This window comes from Echinops telfairi, unplaced genomic scaffold, assembly GCF_000313985.2.
Source record: "Echinops telfairi isolate 266 unplaced genomic scaffold, ASM31398v2 ScPeMD7_70;HRSCAF=299, whole genome shotgun sequence".
Classification (NCBI taxonomy): domain Eukaryota; kingdom Metazoa; phylum Chordata; class Mammalia; order Afrosoricida; family Tenrecidae; genus Echinops; species Echinops telfairi.
Genome location: NW_022103968.1, coordinates 42,176,405 through 42,196,057, shown reverse-complemented (window position 1 = coordinate 42,196,057; position 19,653 = coordinate 42,176,405). Strand labels below are relative to the sequence as shown.

The 19,653-nt window shown below is 41.4% G+C and overlaps 1 protein-coding gene across 2 annotated transcripts in view; it reads right to left on the bottom strand.

Moving 5' to 3' along the window:
• Positions 1 to 19,653, bottom strand: part of PRKG1 (protein kinase cGMP-dependent 1) — a 1,384,334-nt gene that overhangs the window by 933,843 nt on the left and 430,838 nt on the right. The window lies entirely within an intron of this gene.

Genomic DNA, 19,653 nt, shown 5'->3' with positions numbered 1-19,653 from the left:
TAGGAGAGTTCAAGTGCAACTTACGTACTATAACACCAAAAAAGGACACAAAGCAAATGAGAAAATGCAGAAGAAAACAAAGCAAAGCAACAATGAAAACTTCCTGATATACTGTAGTCCATATTTAACCTTACCCATTTGCTTTATTTCTGAATAAACAGAGGTGTTTTTTTTGTTTTGTTTTTTGTTTTCCTGAATAAAGATAGCTTTATTTCCTCTCAGAAAGACAGCGGCATTTAGGCAGAGCCAGGGTTCGTGCCACAAGATAATACAGTCCTCCGCAATCACTGATGTTGAATGATGGAACGTGCAGGTAATGCAATTATAAGCAATCAAGATACAAAATTGGGCATCAGTCTTCTTTAGAGCACTTTGTAAATATAAGCCTGGGCAGGGATAAAGAAGGCAAGCTCTGTTTTAACTTACCCATGGTGCATGCAATGTCCTTTTTTATTCAGGTTTCTGTTTATATAGTTCTTAGTTCTTTTCCATTTTAGTGAATAAGGAATGAGAAACGTGGTTCACTAAACCCAACTAGAATGTTTTTTTCATTTGAGGCCAGAAGAAAGAAAATCATAACTCTGAACTTAGTCTTCCTGAAGTCGTAGGACCCATTTCCACCCTGGGATGCCATACAGTACACTTTTGTATACATATCCAGACTCAGAGTCATTACCAGTGTCCCTAGCAAAGCAGCTATGCTGGAGGGTCTCATTGAGAGGAAAACTCCTTGGCCTCCCCCACCCCTTTTTAATTTGTTCATTTATTTACTACCCACGTATCCCTTATTCATTTCAATAAACACTTTTAAAATATTATGTGCTAATATCCGGATAGTAGCAGAACAATTAGTCTTTTCTCATGGGGAAAATGGCAAGCAGTTGTGCGATGTTAAACCAGCTCTCTGAAAACTCAAGTCTATCTTTGTAGCAGCTGCCAATTTCCACAGTGTAAATACCTCCATTAGGGTGAAGGTAAGAGCCAGCTTGCAAAATGTCTCGAGAGTCTAACCACTAGGACTCAGAAACCGAGTGAAGTAGGCTCCGGCACCCCAGCACAATGGGAAGATGGCAAATAAACAAACAACGTTCCATTCGCAGGTCTTGGGAAGTGCTATCTAGGGAAGAAGTGGCAAGGCAGTCAATGCTTGGTGGTGTTAAATCATATGGACAGTGAAGGCCTTACTGAGCAAGTGATGCTCGATCCTAGAGGATGAGCCATGGGAACAGCACCGTTTCTCTGTGGTCTGAAGAGCACATCACAGGTGCCAGTCTCTGTCTATGTGGACTGCCTCTCATGTCACTTGTTTGATCCCAGTTTGCTGTCACTGATGTTTCTTTCCTCCACCCCCCACCCTCTGCCTGCCAGGTAGAGGAGGTGTAGATGGATCAGAGATGCAACAGGTTAAAAATATTCACCTCCTCTAGGCTTGCCTCTGCCTGTTCAAAAATTGTATCGCTGTCTCAAGGGTTTGCCTGACAGCCTTTCTCACTGAACTCTTCAGGGAAATCTGCCCTATGAACCAAAGGATGTAAAAACCATTTCTAAGTGATTCCAAACGGGCAGACTCCCGTTGGCTTTTGAAACTTGCTCTTGAGGTGCATGTCATAGGAATAACCAGGGACCAATATCAACAGGGAGAGCTGAAGCAACATCCACCAAGGCTCCTATAGAGGGATTTGAACAATGACACATACATGACTGTCATGTAATGGAAACATGCTCATTTGGTTAGCATCTCCCTCGCGTTGGTACTTCTTATGCCTTCATTTGCTCATCTGTAAGATGACTCACTCCAGACTCACTGCCATAGAGTTGATTATGATTCACAGTATCCCTACAGGATAGAACAGCACTGCCCCTTTGGGTTTTCAGGTCTATAGATCTTTATTTGGGCAGAAAAGCTCATCTTTCTCCCAAGAAGTGGCCAGTGGTTTTGAATCATTAAGCTTGTGGTTACCGGCCCAATACATAACCCACTCCGCTACGAGGGCCCCTGTAAAATGGTACTAAGAATGGAAATTACTTTATAATAAGACTGTAAGGTTTAAACTAGATCTACAAAATTTAGAATGTTACTGTCAACTGCATGCCATGTAATTTAATAATGTATGACTGTGATAAATCTTTGCTATTCTTTTTATTATCAAAATATTATTGCTCTCTTTTGTGCTTGACACTATTAAACATATATATTAATATTATCCTCATTTAATAAATAAGGAAACTGAGAAAGATTTTAGTAAGGTGTCTAAGGACCATAGTGAATAAGTAGTTGGGAAGATATTCAGAACCACACAGTTTGTGATGCTCTGCAGAAAAACACCTTAGGCTAGCACAAACCATACTAGACTCAGGTCCATGAGGGTAAGAATTATGTGATTTGCATTTGCCACTTTATTATCCTGCTGGATAAAGGCAAAGGAAAACCAACAGTCAGCACTGCTTAGTGCTTACTCATATCTTCAGTGTTAAACATGGATTCTCGCCTGTAGCCCTCTCTAAAAGAGTCCTAGTGGCCATAATAGGTTATGTGTTGGGCTGACAGCTGAAAGACTGGTGGTTTGAAAGACAATGCTAAAGTTATCCTGGTTTAGAAATGAGAAAATGGAGATACGAAGACTATACATAAATCATGTTTCACACAGGATTCAAACTAGTATCTGTTGGACTCGTGAATCCAAGCTCTTTGCTACCGGGCTTATCTGTTTACTGAAAGCGGTCAGCAACCTCAAAGATACTGAAGAACCAACTGGATACCACTCAGAATAAAAGTCCCTCGGATATACGCTTGGAGGGGCAGGTTTCATGGCACTGTATGTATAATAGTCCCCGCTATTAATGACAACATGGGAAGCTGCAGAGGAATTCTCAAAAGAAAGCCAATTAGCTCCATTCGACCGAATGTCTCTCCACTAGTGGTCAGCTCGTGCTGCGGGAAAGCACTCTTCTTCCATGTGATCAATTTCTCTGCCATTTCGAATCTGTGAGTCTACGAAATCATTCATTTTCAAACAAGAGGACATGAAGTAATGGCTTCAGAATTCTCCTAGGCATAAAAATAGGAGCTTAGTGTTCTTGGTCTGGATTCCCCACTGTTTCAAAGTAACCCTTTTCATTCTTCACAAAAAGAGTCCATGGAAGTTTTGCAGCAGCATTTTGAATGTTCGGCTATTCCTCATAGTCGGTCTCCCGATTCACACTTCCTCTGACAGAGTAAGGCATTATCTGCGGCCTTCAGACCCAAGCAACAACAAACGGGCCATTTCTCATGGGAAGACATCCTGGAACTTGTCAGAAATGGTACTCTCTCAATACCACATTGTCCAATGTGTCAGTTATCCATCTGGTGACTTGGATTTCAATCAAGGAGAGCTGCAGAGCAAAGATTCTAATCTAGGTCCCTCAACCTCCAGAGGCCCCTCACTATTGTGCTTGTGGAGCAAATTCAAATGATAAAGAAGCCAGGATGGTAACGGAGAGGGATGGATCATGCCAGCATAAACAACAGGGAATGAGCAAGGTGGGGCACTGCACTTCATGACAATAAAAAGCAGCCTAGGTGACATACTAGATAACGCATGGGACTGTTAACCACAAGGTCAGCTGTTCAAAACCATGAGCCACTCCTTGGAAAAAACGATGAGGCTTTCTGCTGTCAATGATTGACAGCATCTAGAAGCCGAGGGACAGTTCTCCTCTGCTCTGTGGAGCCGTGATGAATAGGCATCAAACGGGTGGCGGTGGATGCATCCAGTGAAACTAATGGACCTTCCGTTCCAGCTGATGATTGACATATGCAAAGTAATATGATGTTGACTTACTTCCCAATTTTTAAAAAGAAAATCCCCAAATCAAGATTTAAATTTCAAGTTTTTTGAATTGTAGCAACCAATTTTGAAAATTTAAATAAACTTAGCCCAAGGCCATAATTGGCCCATGATATCTGGGTTTTATGACTTCTATTTTGCCATGCTGTCTTTTCTGTAGTGCTAACAGACTTCAGACTACTGGGAGCTGATGCTACAGTTTTAAAGCAAACGCATATCTCTTCTAGTTTGTGTTCATTAATGCCTGGACGAGACAGCAATGCAGGAACACCTGCTTAAAAGCAATAAAAACCCACTGCCAGCCAGTCGATTCCAACTCATGTCCACCCAGTGGGGCGGGGGGAACTGCCCTGTGAGTTTCCGAGACGGTAATTCTTAGTGAGTTCGATTGTAGACCATTTATCCACGAACTTTTGAAAATTCCATTGTATATTAAACAGTTTGCACAATATTTAGGTACGTTGAATGAGGTGAACACTACTCCACATTTTACAAATGAGTAGGAATATACTTGCCCCCAAACCATACCAATACCAAGCAGCACAATTCTCTTCAAATGACTCTTAAGTACTTAACTACTGGGATACAATACCTGGTTATACAAACCACACGCATAAAAAGCACAGAAGCACTATGTCTTTTTGGAAGCACTATAAGATTTTTGTTATAGTTTGAAGAAATAAATAATGGCTTTCAAAATTGCTAGTAGATTATAGCATCTATAATAGATTACCAATGTAAAGGACACATTTAGAAATAGTAAAATCTATGGAGAAAGCAGTATTTTCTTGTTATCAGCAAAACAACAACAAAGGTGCCCTAGTAATTTTGACTTGAAATAAAAAGACCCCACAATAATGCTCAGCTCTCCTGACCTGGTCAGACATAGTCCACAGTAAAGGGTTAACCAAGTGGGCTTAGGCGTCTCACATCCTGCACGTTCCCAAGAAAAGGCTAGCACTTGTCCAACGCCGGGGGAGACACTTTCGAGCCCCTGAAATACTCTTCTTACAGCAGCGCTTCTGTGTATCTAAAGCCTTGAGCCTCACCAGGTAACAATGTCATTTACGGTGGTTTATGGTGAAGGCCTATTGGCGCTCCTACTCTCTGGGGTTGCTTGACCTGGTTGAAGAGTAAATAGTTAAGATCAGTTAAGAAGATGCTACAAACACCACGTAATTAACTGATCCCCAGACAAAACTCCTGGACACCAAGGCGTGAATAGGCTTCCCTAGTTAACAACACTTTCCATGTATTGTCACACACCACTGCTTTCATTCAAAATTCACTGCCATCCATTCTCTTACTCACCAAAACCCTATATATAGGACCAGGTGAGTTTCTGAGACTGTAACGTTATAGGAGTGGGAAGCCGCTTCATTACCCACACTACTTGAGGAAAACTAAAGTCCTGATTCCCCTGGGAGAAGAGTTGGAATGCGTGCCTGGTTTCTTCTAGATTGTGCCTTATACGCCTTTTTTGAATCACTGATTTTAATGACAACAAAATAACTGTGATTGTTTTGTTTTTCTGTACACCTGTGAATCCTTCCATGGAATTATTGGGCCTGAGGATAATTTGGGGGACTCCTGGCATATTTGGTAATCAGTCTTTGTGAATTTACTATATATACATGCATATCTATGGATATCATATATGTGATCAGCTCAGGATTGTTTAACAAAACAACAGCAAATCCCTAAATTGTCTAGGAGAATAAAAACAAATACTATTGGCATACGAATAAAGTAGAGATAAACACTCAAAATGAAAACTGTGATGATTACTGGTAACAGAAAGAAAGGCTTCACTTCTGAAATGCCAAGTAAATAAAGAAAAAAATACCGCATCTCAATTGTGCTCTCATTAAAACTATGCTGAAAGTATGAGTATGTAGATAAGAAAAAAATAAACATTTAGCTTTTGGGATGATTTCATAATGTTTTGATTAATTGAATGATAAATAGCTGAGATATTATTTAATGAGGTTTAAATTGCTTTTATTAATACATTTTTATAGTAGCATTTGTTCTGACCAGATTGAACTGAACCAAAATGACAAGAAAGACTCACGTAGCGCCCACCTTTGGGCTTTCAGACGATTTAGCTTCTCCTCTTCATCGGCCCTAGTGGACAACACTCTTACCATTTTGTTCATTTGCTGCAACAATTGCACAGAGCGCTGTTTTGTATCCATGGGTGCAGCTATCTGGGAATAACCTGTCATCTGTGAATAACTACCATGAATATTTATCAGGGACAATATATAGTTTCAAAACAAGATTCCATGTGGGTCTCTTCCCCCACCCTCACATAGTTCTTTAAAATAAATACACTCTCGTCTGAAAGCTTTATCTCTTGCTATTCTTAAGAAATGTAAAACGCGTTTTTCTTCACTTCCTTCAGATTCCCCTTAAGAGGTACCAATAACAAGGGTCCTGATCACGTTTTTATAAAAGAGTCGCACCACCACGACCACCCCACCCACCACTACTACTAATCGTAATGCTCGCGGGGGTTTCAGAAATTTTGTGGGAAAAAAGGAGTTAAGTTACAATACAATTTCCCCACAAATTTTATGAAGCATAATGCTATGAGCAAATGCTATTGTTAACTTCATTGAATGAACAAGTACATGAGTACATGTAAATGTACTTTTTGTCCAACATGCCAGGATAGACATCCTCTAGGAGGGCTTCCGATTATCTCTACTTCATGATATTCTTGCTTGCTTTACACCCTTCCCCTTGAGCATGAGTGGAACCTGAACATTTGCTTCTAAGTAATAGAGGATGGCAACAGATAATGAGATTTCACATACATAAGCATGTTTCACAATCTTATAACTTCTGACTTGTTACATGTCCTATTGGTTGTCTCCCTTTCCGACCTCGATGGTTAAGCTTCCTAAAGGGGAGACCCATGTAGCAAAATACAGAAGGTGGCTTAAATCTGCCAACCTTTAAGGAACTGAATCTTGCTATCACATAACCTGGAAGTAAATCCCTCCTCAAATTAGCCACAGATGAGACTCCACCATGATCCTATGCTATCCTATGAAAGACCTTCATGCATTGGACATATTGAAGCAATGTCCAAATCCCTGACATACAGATTGTGAGATGTATGTGTGTTGTCTTAAGCTGCTAAATATATGGAGATCTGATAGGCAGTCATAGATAATTAATACAATTGCAAACATTTTTAAACAGGATTCAAATATAGTTTATACTTTTAGACTCTATGCTATATTTTTCATTAGTAAATATTTGTTGAATAAATAACTGGACAGAGGATTTAAGTATGCAAGAGTTGGTAGTCAGATGGATAACGGAAGGTAGGTAGATGACTGAATAGATAAAAATGAGAATAACTTATAGATGCAAAGGTTATAGCACCCTTATTTTAAGGGGCTAATATATAATTGATCCTCAAGCTTTCCAGAAGTATTACAAGAAAAAAAATACAATTCCCAGCAATGAGCATAACTGCAGAAATTCTAAACAAAATCTTAGCAAAAGACATACAATGACTTAGAAAAGATATTATATTATGATAAAATTGGGTTCATTCCAAGAGTTCAAGATTGTTTCATCAACTACAAATCAGTCCATATAAATCACCATTTTTACCAGGTGGTGGTGGAAATATAAAAAGAGATAAATCTTATTAGATAGAGAAAAAATATTTGATATAGTTATATCTACATCCCTAATACTTAAAACATTTCTCAGCAAATTTTGAGCAGGACATAGTCTATCTCATTTTCACAGTGTAGGGCTAAGGGACCTTCTTAGCAAAGTAAGAATAGAAAAAAATATCTACAAGAAACAGCAAGTACTACACGTAATGATGCAATATTGAAAGATTCCTTCTTATTTTGGAAATGAAGGCTGTTCACAATCCTTTCTTTACAATTTTATGAGAAGTCCTAGCCAAAGTTTTCAAAAGCAAAAATATACAAGTTATAAAACCCCTCCTTATTTGAAGAGGAGTCATATATGCAGAAAACAAAATGAGTACATAGAAACCATTGGAATTAATGAGTTGATTTAGCAATTCCACTTCTACATTGACAGACAATAATTTAGTAACTAAGGTTTAAAACTTTAGTTCAAGATCTATATACATCGCGATAACAGTTGTATGAGCCCCTAATAAAATGTTTTTAAAAAAAGATCTATATACACCAAATGGAGGATTAAACATTGAGAAAGATGGGGCAAGACAACGATTCAGAAAACTATAAACTTTACCCAACTTTACAAATTATTCAGACAGATACAACCATCACTAGTAATTCGCTAGCTATTCAAGTAGAGCTACGAGAGACCATATCAGCATGATTCAAAATCATTACTCATATGCTCGGTTATCCATATGTTTTTAATATATTACTATGTCAAAAGTATTGTAAACTGTGGAAAAGATGCCAGCTTCACTCTCCACCCTTTCCAATCCCTTCTGTGACAGTATGAATTGGTTGTATTTTGTGTTCGTCAGGGTTAACTACAGAAACAAATCCATAAACATTCATTTGTGTGTAAGAAAGAACTTCATACCAAAGTATAATTGCATATAAAGAAACCATCCCAGCCCACTCCAGATTAAGTCCATAAGTCTGATACTAGCCCATGACAGCTACCAGTCTAAAAATTCCTGTTCAGACTCGTGCAGCCCTGCAATGACGTCAAAGGCAGGGAGATCACAGCCAGTGGGTGGAAAGTCTTGTGGATCCAGTGGCAGTGGAAGCATCTCAGTATTGGCGGGGGTCTCCACATGGCTCCTCCAGTTCCAGGGCTCTGGCTCTATCAGCAGGGCTCCAGGTGGCTTGTTGACAGGGATGTCTCACAGGGAGAGTGTCTGTGTCCTGCCTCTAGCGAGCTATTTATCTCCATAGTGCCTCCAAGTGAAATCATCAAGCTGTGACCTGATTGACAAGCCAACTCCTCCCCTTCACTCTTAGTAGTCTCAAGTTGACACCAGATTATATAACTACCGCATATTGGAAACTGACACAGCGGGAGGAGGTAGGGGCAAGACTGGTAACAGTGCTAGCATAGGCAGTTTTCAGTGGTAGCTCTGGACCTTAAAACCCAGTGGACAGGCAAACATGAAGACCCAGTTGATATGCTCCCTCAAAAACTCAGACTCACTGCCCTACCGTGTTGTTACAAGTTGGAATCTACTCAACAGCAAAGTTTTGATGTTTGGAATATGGTCTTACAGAAGCTAAATAATATGATTAAAGTTATCATATGAGTTAGGTTTCGTGTCAACTTAACTGGGTCAGTATTTCCACTGGCTTGGGCCAAACCACTTGATCTAACACAATGTAATTCCCTCCGTGAAGGGGTCTGCAGTCAATCAGGTTTAAGAAGATCAGCGTGTAATGCAATGCCCTTACTCGGATCATAGTCCCAATGCAATCAAATGACATTTCCTTGAGGGTGTGGCCAGCTTTTCATATAAGCTCATTTCTTTTTGCTGGGTTTGGAGCCTGCATCTCACTGATCAACCTCTGGTTCTTTGGACTGGAGCCAAGGGCCTGCCATATTGCCTGCCAATGCTGGGAGTGCTGAGTAGTCTGCTATCTGACCTGCCAACCATGAATTCACTTCCTCTGAGAGCCCTGGTGGCAGAGTGGTTACCTATTGCTATGCCTCAGATTTGACTCATTGGGTTTGTTTTCTATGGCATTGTGAAAAAGCAATTAAACATTTTAATTCCAATAAAAACTTATTAAGACTACAGAGCAGGTTGCCTCTAAATGTTAAGAGAGATACACAAGGGAGATGACTGTACACATGACAGGATTAAAGGGCTCTCACATTCAGGAAACAAGAAGTATACTGGTGAGACTGCACTCTAGGGCACAACTTCTGGAACTGTGAGTGAAGACCCAATAATGGGGTCATATAGCTGAATCTGGGGGATCATACAAATTTGGCAAGAGTAAAAGGTTTTTGAATGTACAGCAACATTTAATTCAAACTCAAATGTGTAATGAATCCAATGTGTTTCTAGCAGCTTTTGCTGATGTTGCCAATTTTTTCGGGCAAACAAGAGTTGAATGCAGAAAAGGTTTAAGAAATTCTGCATCGAAGATCCAGTGGCAAAGCTTTTAAAAATATTTGTCAGGGGACAGATCACGACAGCCTTGAATATCAGGTGAAGAAACTGGTTACCTTCTATAACTGAGTTTTTTCCATAACTCTATAGCGGAGTTACCCAATGCAATAGCGACTACTAGCCATGGCAATGTGAGCAGACAGAACTGAGATGTGCTTCTGAATAAAATACACAATGTATTTAAAAGACAATGAGGGGGGAAAGCTTCCTGTGGAATATCTCCTTAGTAATTTTCACACTGACTACATGCCAACCAGATAATATCTTATATGCATTGGGCACAATTAAATATATTCATATTTCCACCTTATTATTTTTATTTTGAGTGTGTGTGTTAGGCTGGGTTGATTAATGAAGCAAATTCATGGACACTCATATGAGTATAAGAAAGTTTATATCAAAGAGTAATTGTATATTAAGTATACAGCCCAGACCTGAACAAGTCTATAAGTCCGATATTAGACCATATGTCTGATACCAGTCTGTAAATTCTTCTTCAGACTGGTGCACACATGCAATGATATAGCATGCAGGAAGATCGCAGGCCAGTGAGTGGACAGTCAGTGGTGGTGGAAGTATCTCAGCACTGGTGTAGGTCTCCATGTAGCTCCTCCAGCTCCAAGGCCCTGGCTTCCATCAGCATAGTTCCATGTGTCTTGTCAAAAGGAAGATGAAGCAGAGAGCGTATCTGACCTCCAGTGAGCCAATTATCTCCTTCGTGCCTCCAAAACGAGGTCATCAAGCTGCAACCTGATTGACAGGCCAGACTCCACCCCTTTGCAAGTTGGCAGGTGAGTTAGTTAGTTTATTGTGCCAACCTGGCAGATAAACGCATGTGAGATTAATTGAAGGGTAGAGGGATAAATGGCTAGGTGAGCCTCGCCTTTCTAGTTCTCGCTTTCTGATGGTTGGGCCAGGGTGAAGCTGCCTTGGCTAGTTCCCTGCTTTATCTTGCAAGGCTCACTTCCTGCAAGGCATCTCCAAGGAGAAGCCACATGGACCTACCCCGATGCAGCCCTGGGTTCTGGAGCAGCCACGTGGAAACCCCTGCCAGTGCTGATATGCTTACATCTTTACTGAGTCGGCTTTCCTCCTGCAGTAGCGTCATTGTGTCTGTTTTGTGAGATGGAGGAGGACTTTGTGGACTGTTGTCGGACATACGGGGTTAATGTTGGACTTGTGGGCTTGGGCAGCACTGGGTTGGGATGTTTTCTTGATGCGTACTTTACCTTTATATAAAACTTTCTCTTATATATGAGCTGCTGTCGATTTGTTTCTCTAAAGTATCCAGACTAATACAATAGGAGATTATGTAATGGCCACTGTGATTACTAACAAAATTAAAATTGCACCTGTGGCTTCCATTGTATTTCTATTGCTAAACAGAAGAGGTCCATATAAAGTATGAGGAGCAGGGAAGACTAAGATCGGCTGCTGCTTGGAAATAAAACACACACGCACACACATATCTCCATCAAATGATCAAATGTTATTTTTTAGCACTGGCTTCTTAAGGACAGGAATTCCACGACTCTCATTCTGCTAAAAAATAAAGAGGGGGGAGGCAATTCTACAACAAACTCTAAATAAAAATATGATAAACCCTTTTGCAAGAAATAAAAAAAATGGGTTTACTTATTACCCTAAGAGTGTTTACATGTTCAGAGGGGTCGGGGGTAAGGGGGAAGTATCAATAGGGAACAAAGCAATAATGATGGGTTATTAAGAAAAATAGTTTTCCAAAGTCTATGCCTCTTTAGAAAAAGCATTGGAGCAGGAAGTTCCCATTCATGAGCCCACAGTGGAGAGCAGCGTCAGATCACTCATCCAGTGGCTCACTCTGCCTCTGCCTCATTATGCTCCAGCTCCCCTTACTTTGATATTTCAGACTGCCCGCGAGATTACTCACCGCATCACCAAAATGACGACGACCATAAAAGGCGCCCTCCCCCCAAAACCAAATCGCCTGAGTTAGCCTTCAAGAGTTAGTATAATCAGGAGTGAACAAACTCCTATCTGATCACTGGAAATAACATTCCATTGTAGTGGTGCTTCAGTGTTTTAGTGTACATCAATGCCTCTGGTATACAAGAATGTTTTTCATGGGCACATTTTTTTTAATATGACAGGCAAGGGTAGCAGTGTCCCAATATTGGGTATATGGTCTCAACAATAATAGAAGTGAACACCTTTCTATTTAATGAAGGTGGGGGGAATCTTCAGGGTGGGTCAAACGATGGAGAAGAGCTGTTGATGGGATATCACAGTGCCAAGCCGACAGCACTGGGGTGAGCAACAAGGAGAGCTGGGTTCCAGTTCTTGCTTTGCACATAAGGAGGTGTGCACGCCTGAGGAGTTACCAATCATTCTATACCTCATGTTTCCTCTACCAGGTAGCAATCTTATAATGCTTTTGGCTCACAATACAGCAAACATATTTGATGAACACCTTCTAAATGCCCTCGTGGCACTGTGGAACAAACTGAAAGAATGAAGAAAGTCCTTGTACTTTGGAGAAACAAATCCATAGCGACTCATGTATGAGAGTTCTATGTAAGAAAATGTGCATCACGAAAACATCCCAACCCAATGCTGCCCAAGCCCACAAGTCCAACATTAACCCATTAACCCAACACCAGTCCACAAAGTCCTTCACCTCACAAAACAGAGGCAATGATGCCGACTGCAGGAGGAAAGCTGAGTCAGTGAATGAACAAGCATCTCAGCATTAGCAGGGGTCTCCACAAGGCTGCTCCAGCACCCAGGGCTGCATCAGGATAGGTCCATGCGGCTTCTCCTTGGGGATGTCTTGTAGGAAGTCAATCTTGCAAGCTGAAGCAGGGAACTGCTAAGGCAGCTGCACCCGGTGCAACAATCACAAAACAAGAGACCCGAGAACTAGAAAGGCAAGGCTCACCACCCATTTATCCCTCCGCCTTTCAATTAGCCCCACATGTGATTATTGGCCAGGCTGGCACAATTAACTAACTCAGTCCTTCAACTAGAATGTTCCATGTCATCATATTCCCGCTTCCCTTTTTCTATTTTTTGAAAATATCTTGGGTAATGCTTATATTCTAAAAGCGAGGGCTTATTTCTAAAAATAAAGTTGATTTCTAATATCACAGAATGCTACACAAGACATACATGGCTTTCCCAACTATGTGGAAACCCTCACCCCCTGAGTCTTTTCCCCACTCCCAAACAAAGAATGTACTTCAGAGGACAGCACTGAAGCTACAACTTGGGGAGAGGGGCATGTCTGATCAGAGCACACAGGACCAAGCAAAGAGGGAAGGACAGTGATTGGAACACATCCTGGCTCACCGAGCCCCAAGGACGATATTCCTGCTCAGACAATGCAGAGAGAGGACCAAAGGGCTGGTCCCACCACGAGACACGACTTCCCTCACTGAACTATAGCGCTAAGAGGGAAAACACTGGATACACAATGGGGGAATTATGCTCGGTCTGATCCCATCCCACTAGGGCCAAACACTAAGGGCCCACAAGAGAGCAACAAGGGGACCAAAGCAATGAAGGCCCCGGGGAATACCCTCTATCAGACTGGACTGGAAAACACTCCTAGAGGTCAATAAACAGACCTGGAACTATTTATGGGCTTTTCCTTTTGTGTCATTGGCTTTCTTGTTGTTATATTTTTGTTGTTGGTGGTGGTGGTTTTGTCTTTCTTTGTTGCTTTGTTTGACTTTGCCTTGTTTTTGAGCTTATTAACGTCTCTGCATGTCTATCTAGATAAGATGGGTAGGGTAAACAGTTCAGAGAAGAAAACAAAGGGACCAACGGTTCCAGGGGGACATGGAAGAATGGGAGATGGGAGAAAGGAAGGGGGTGGGCAACCAACCCAGGGACAGGGGAATAACAAGTGAACTAAAATTGATGGAGAGAAGGGAGCAGGATGCCTAGTGGGTCAATGTAACAGAGAGGAATGACTGAAACCCAAATGAAAGCCAAACATGATAGTGGGACAAGAGGAAAGTAAAAGGAAATAGAAGAAAGAACTAGGAGGCAAAGGACATTTATAGAAGTATAAATATAGGCATGTAAATATATAAATATATTTATAAGTAACGATAGGGAAATAGATCTATGTACATATATTTATATGTTAAGTATCAAGGTAGCAGATGGACATTGGGCCTCTACTCAAGTACTCCCTCAATGCAAGAACACTCTGTTCTAATAATCTGGCATTCTGTGACGCTCACCTTCCTGACACAAGCACTGAAGACAAAATGGGTACATAAGCAAATGTGGTGAAGAAAGCTGATGGTGCCCAGCTATCCAAAGATATAGCATCTGGGGTCTTAAAGGCTTGAAGATAAACAAGCAGCCATCTAGCTGAGAAACAACAAAACACACATGGAAGAAGCACACCAGCCTGTGTGATCTTGAGGTGTCGATAGGATCAGGTATCAGGCATCTAAGACCCAGAACAAAATCATACCAATATGAAAGGGGTGGGGGAGGGGCAAGGCACAGAGTGGAGACCCCAAGCCCATCTCTAGACAATTGGACATTCCCTTACAGAGGGATCACAAGGAAGAGATTAGCCATTCATGGTGCAGTATAGCAACAATGAAACATACAACTTTCCTCTAGTTCTTTAATGTTTCCTACCCCTCCACTATCATGACGTCAATTCTACCTAAAAATCTGGCTAGACCAGAACATGTACACAATTACAGATAAGAGCCCCCAACACAGGGAATCCAGGACAGATAAATCCCCTCAGGACAAATAATGAGAGTAGAGATACCAGGAGGGTAAGGGAAAGGTGGAGGGAGAAAGGGTGATTGATCACAAGGATTGACATATAACCCCCTCCAAGGGGGATGAACAACATAAAAGTGGGTGAAGGGAGAAAGCAGACAAGGTAAGATATGAAAATAATAATTTATAAATTATCAAGGGTTCATGAGGAAGAGAGGATGGGGAGGGAGGGGGAAATGAGCTCGTATAAAGAGCTCAAGTAGAAAGAAAATGCTTTGAAAATGATGATGGCAACACACGTACAAATGTGCTTGACCCAATGGATGGATGGATGGACTGTGATTAGAGCTGTAAGAACCCCCAATAAAATTATTTAATTATAAAAAAAAAGACATATATGGCTCTAAAATATTTCTAGAGATTGGTGTTTTGGCTAATCTTGGGATAACCAAGAGGGTTTGGAAATCCAAAAGACATGTCCAGAAAGAGACATACCAACCAAAAGCAATTACGAAAGAGGGAAGGGAGCGTGAGGGCCACTTTGTAGGTGGGTCCGGGTTGAGAAGTAATAACCCATAAAGACACAAGAGAGATTATGAACTGAACAGATGATTTTTGCCAAATAGGCAATGTGGGGTACGTGACGTTTTCTGAATGGAAAGAGAAGTAATGCAGCCCTCGCACAAAAAGCACCGCTGTCACACCTTGCATTGTGCTCCTCGTCTATTGTGACGCCCTGCGCCTTGGCCTTCCCTTCCACAGGCGCACTCAGTGCGCCACCTGATCCACACTGAAACGTTGGCGGGTGGGGTGGGAATATACTCAACGCTGTTGGTAGATCACAACAGACATCAGAAAAGGAGTAAGTTATAGAAAGCACAAGCCATGTTAAAATAAAGAGAAAGATCAACAAGGAAGAGAACCTGTGTATCTGCTTCCTGTCACAGAGGTAGCCATTCAGTGGGGAGAATGAGAGAACGCAACAAACCCCGGCCCTGCACCCTAAGAGAGGCTCCTGCAGCGGCATCTCCACCTGGGCACCTTTAGCTCCTCCTTTGGTAGCTACACAATCTCGCTCTACAAAGGAAAACAAAAGTACAAAAGTATCATCTTTGGCTGCTAAGCTCCCTAGGAGTTGAGTCACTTTTTTTTTGGCCAAAAACACCCTCTCTCTCTTTTTGGAATTTCAATGTTTTCTTTTTAAGCCTGTTTTACCGGCAGAAGAGATAAGATTTCACAAGCTAATTGAATACGTGCGGCATAACTAAGTTACAGCCTCCCTTGTTGAAATCCTTGGAACTGAAATGATTTTTTCTGTTGTGTTCCTGACAACAGGAACAAAAAGGAGTCTCAGTCACTAGATGAAGAGAAGCCTAATAAAATAAATTCGTAATCGCTCACTGCTCTTCTCAAAATTATGAATTTTAAATTCTCCATCCGGTTGCTATGATATAGGCTACTGAGTGGAGCGATGGCCTAGAACCCCAACATGAGGATGACAACTCTTTGGTTGCATCCCTGGCTTCTTTGGGAGACTTGGACAAGGGTTTTCCTGGCTCACTACCAGGTTGAGTCAAATGAGGGAAAGTTACATTTTATTTCCTCTTTCAGGACCTGAAAAGGAATCTTAAGAGATTTTACAGAAACTTTTCATGCAACCACTGGAGAAATAATTCTTTATAGTCCTGCTTATGTTAACTGGCCAAGACACACAGAAATATAGAATAAGCAAACACATATATTTAAATAGCGTGCACCTTCATTAAATTAAACTGAAGTTCTAGAAGGACCTCCGGTTTGTCCAAAGCCCCACACTTTGGTTTAGTGAGGAGATAGCATCATGAGATAAATGTATTCATGGACTGGTTCATTAGCAGCTCTAGTACTTCATGAAAAAGAGCAGATAAACAAACCCTTGACAGCCTATAGAGAAACTGTCTCTGAAAAGAATAGGCTCATCAGGTGATTGCACAGGTTTAAAGACAGCCTTAGCAGCGTCCGTCTTATTGTGGAGACTGCACTTCAATGGGCTCTGTAAAGTCCAGGTCAGATGTAAAAGAGAAACAAACAATGGCTTCTTGAATAGCCATTTATCCGTATTTCCAAACACAGATGCACGGCATGTTCTTGCAGGAAAGGCTGGAAGATGAAGAAATTCCAAACACAGCTGCCAGAGTCCCACTTGGTCAATGTCAGGCTGACACGAAGCTTACTTCAGCAGCACAGAACGAGAAAGCATCGCAGAGAGCCCGAATGAGAAAACACTGCGATATTCCAACAGGTGACCGGATACTAACTGTTCACCTTGTGCTAAAGTAAACCTTAGCATGAAAACCAAAAATAACATTGTCTTTCTCCTTAAATATAAATGAGACCACCTGTCATGTTCTGGAGCCTGAGTGCCAGAGACATTTTAAAACAAAGACTCAGGGATTATAAAAGACATTTTCTCATTAGTTTTTTTGATGGACACAGCGTTGTTGTATAACATAGGAGGGGAAGATATATGTACGTTATGCAGTTAGAAAATAATGTTACTTGGGAATAAAGCCATACTAAAAACTACAGCCACAGATTCAATACCTACAAACAGTGATCTGATAGGACAGCATACAACTACCTCTTAGCATTCCCAAGGCTACAATCTTAACAGAAACCAATTGCTGCATTTTTCTTCTGCCTAGTGGCTGATGGTCAGAACCTCGGCTCTTTAGTTTAGAAGCGGAGAGCTTCATTACTGAGATACTAGGCGTCCTTCAGGTCATGCTTGTTAGGTGGCATCGTGTCAATTATGATTCATAACCACCGGAGAAAAAAATGAGAGACTACCTGGTTCTATCTTCACATTCATTCCTAAGTTTGAGCCTATTGATGTGCCCACTGTGTCAATCTGTCTCCTTGAGGTCTCCCTCTGTTTTCCCGACCCTCTTCTACTTCACACAGAAGGTTGCCCTTCCGCAGAGAGCTGTCCCTCCTGAAGAAAGTATGTGAGACAGAGTCCAGTCATCATCAAGTCTCAGGAGCATTCTCACTGTACGCCTCCCAATATAGAGCTGGGCCTGCTTCTGGCAGTCCCCGGTAAATTTTATATTCTTTGCCAGCATCATAATTCAAAGGCATTCTTATGACTTGTCCAGCTTTTGCATTTATATGAGATAATGTAAAATACTCTATCTTAGGTCAGGCACACCTTAATTTCCAAAGTGACATATTTGCTTTCTAAGACTTTAAAGTGATCTTTTGTATCAGATTTGTCCAATGCCTTATGCCATTTTGTTTCCTGAACTGTAACTTCTATGCAGGTTGATGGTGAGGCCAGTCAAATGTAACCCTTGATTACTTCAATCTCTTCTTTATTTAGCATAATGTTATTTATTGGTCTAGTTGTAAGGATTCTTTTTATGTTTATGTTTATATTTTTATGTTGAGGTGTAATCCATATTGAAAACGATAGTATTCAATCTTCAGTAATAAGTGCTTCAAATCCTCCACTTTATGGAGGTAAGGCTATGTTGTAGGAAGAGTGCAGGTTATTAATGAATTTCCCTCCAATCTTCATGCTTCAATAGTCCGGCATATCCAATTATTTGTCAGCATACTTTGGAAGTAAGTAGAGTGAAAGGATACAAGCCTGATAGACCCCTGACTGGGCTTTAAATCACAGAGGGTCCCCTTGTTCTATGCAAACAACTGCCCTTGAACAGGTTCCGCAGGAGCTCAATTAAGCCTTCTGGTATTCCTACTCTTTGCAATGTTATTGATAACTACTGTAATCCACATAGTTGAACGCCTTTTTATAATCAAGGAAACACAGGTAAGCACCTGTCTGGCATTCCCTGCTTTCATCCAAGACCCATCTCATCAATGATACTTCTTTAACATTTTCTTTTGGATCCAGTTTGAATTCCTGGCATACTAGGGCATACCAAAAATATGAAACACACAAGCAAACAAACAAACACACTGCCAACAAGTTGATTCCAACTCACAGTGGCTCTATATAGGATACCTGAGGCTGTACATCTTTCTGGGAGCAGGTAGCCTCCCCTTTCTCCTCTGCAGTGGCTGGCTGGTGGATTGGAACAGCTGGCTGTGCAGGCAGCAGCCCAGGGCTTACCCAACAGCACAACCACGGGTCCAGACTCAAAGCTAAAGTCACTGTTGTCGAGTCAGTTCTGAGTGTTAGGGTTCCTACAAGCAGCGCAGAGCTTCCCCTGTGGGTTTCTGAGGCCGTAAATCTTTACTGCTGCAGAAAGTGTCATTTTTCTCTCATGAAGTGGCTGATGGGTTGGAACTACGGACCTTGTGGGCCAATATACAACCAAATGGGCCATTGGGATGCCATACTAAGTCATACTAAAACTCACTGCCATCGAGTTGATTCTGACTCATAGCGACTTATAGGACAGGGACGGTTCTATAGTTTCCCAGACTGTAACTCTTCACAGGGTAGAAAGCCTCGTCTTTTCCCCACAGAACAGCTGGGGGTTTCCCACTCTGATCTTAGGGTTAGCAGCTCCACTTGAGACCCACTATGGCATACTACCCTTCCCCTCCCCCACCCCCCAATGTCAAACCCATTGCCCTTGAGTCAATTCTGACATCTAGGGAACCATATACAGGAGTTCAGAGACTGTAAATCTTCATGGCAGCAGACAGCCTCATCCACTGGTGGTTTGAACTACTAACCTTGCTGCTAGTAGTCAGTGTCCAACCCATCGCATGACCAGGGCTTCTTATTATGTCACAATGAATGAGGAAAGTTAGTAAAAATGCTCCTATCAAAGATGAGGTCAAGCATCTAAGAGAAGCTGAAGAATATACGAAGCCAATGCTTCTCAATTTGATTGTGGACGTGAATCGCTTGGGAACCTGGCTAAAATTTTGACTTAGAAGGTCTGAGATTGGACCTGATATTTTGCATTTATATTAAGCTCCAAGTGATGTCAACACTGA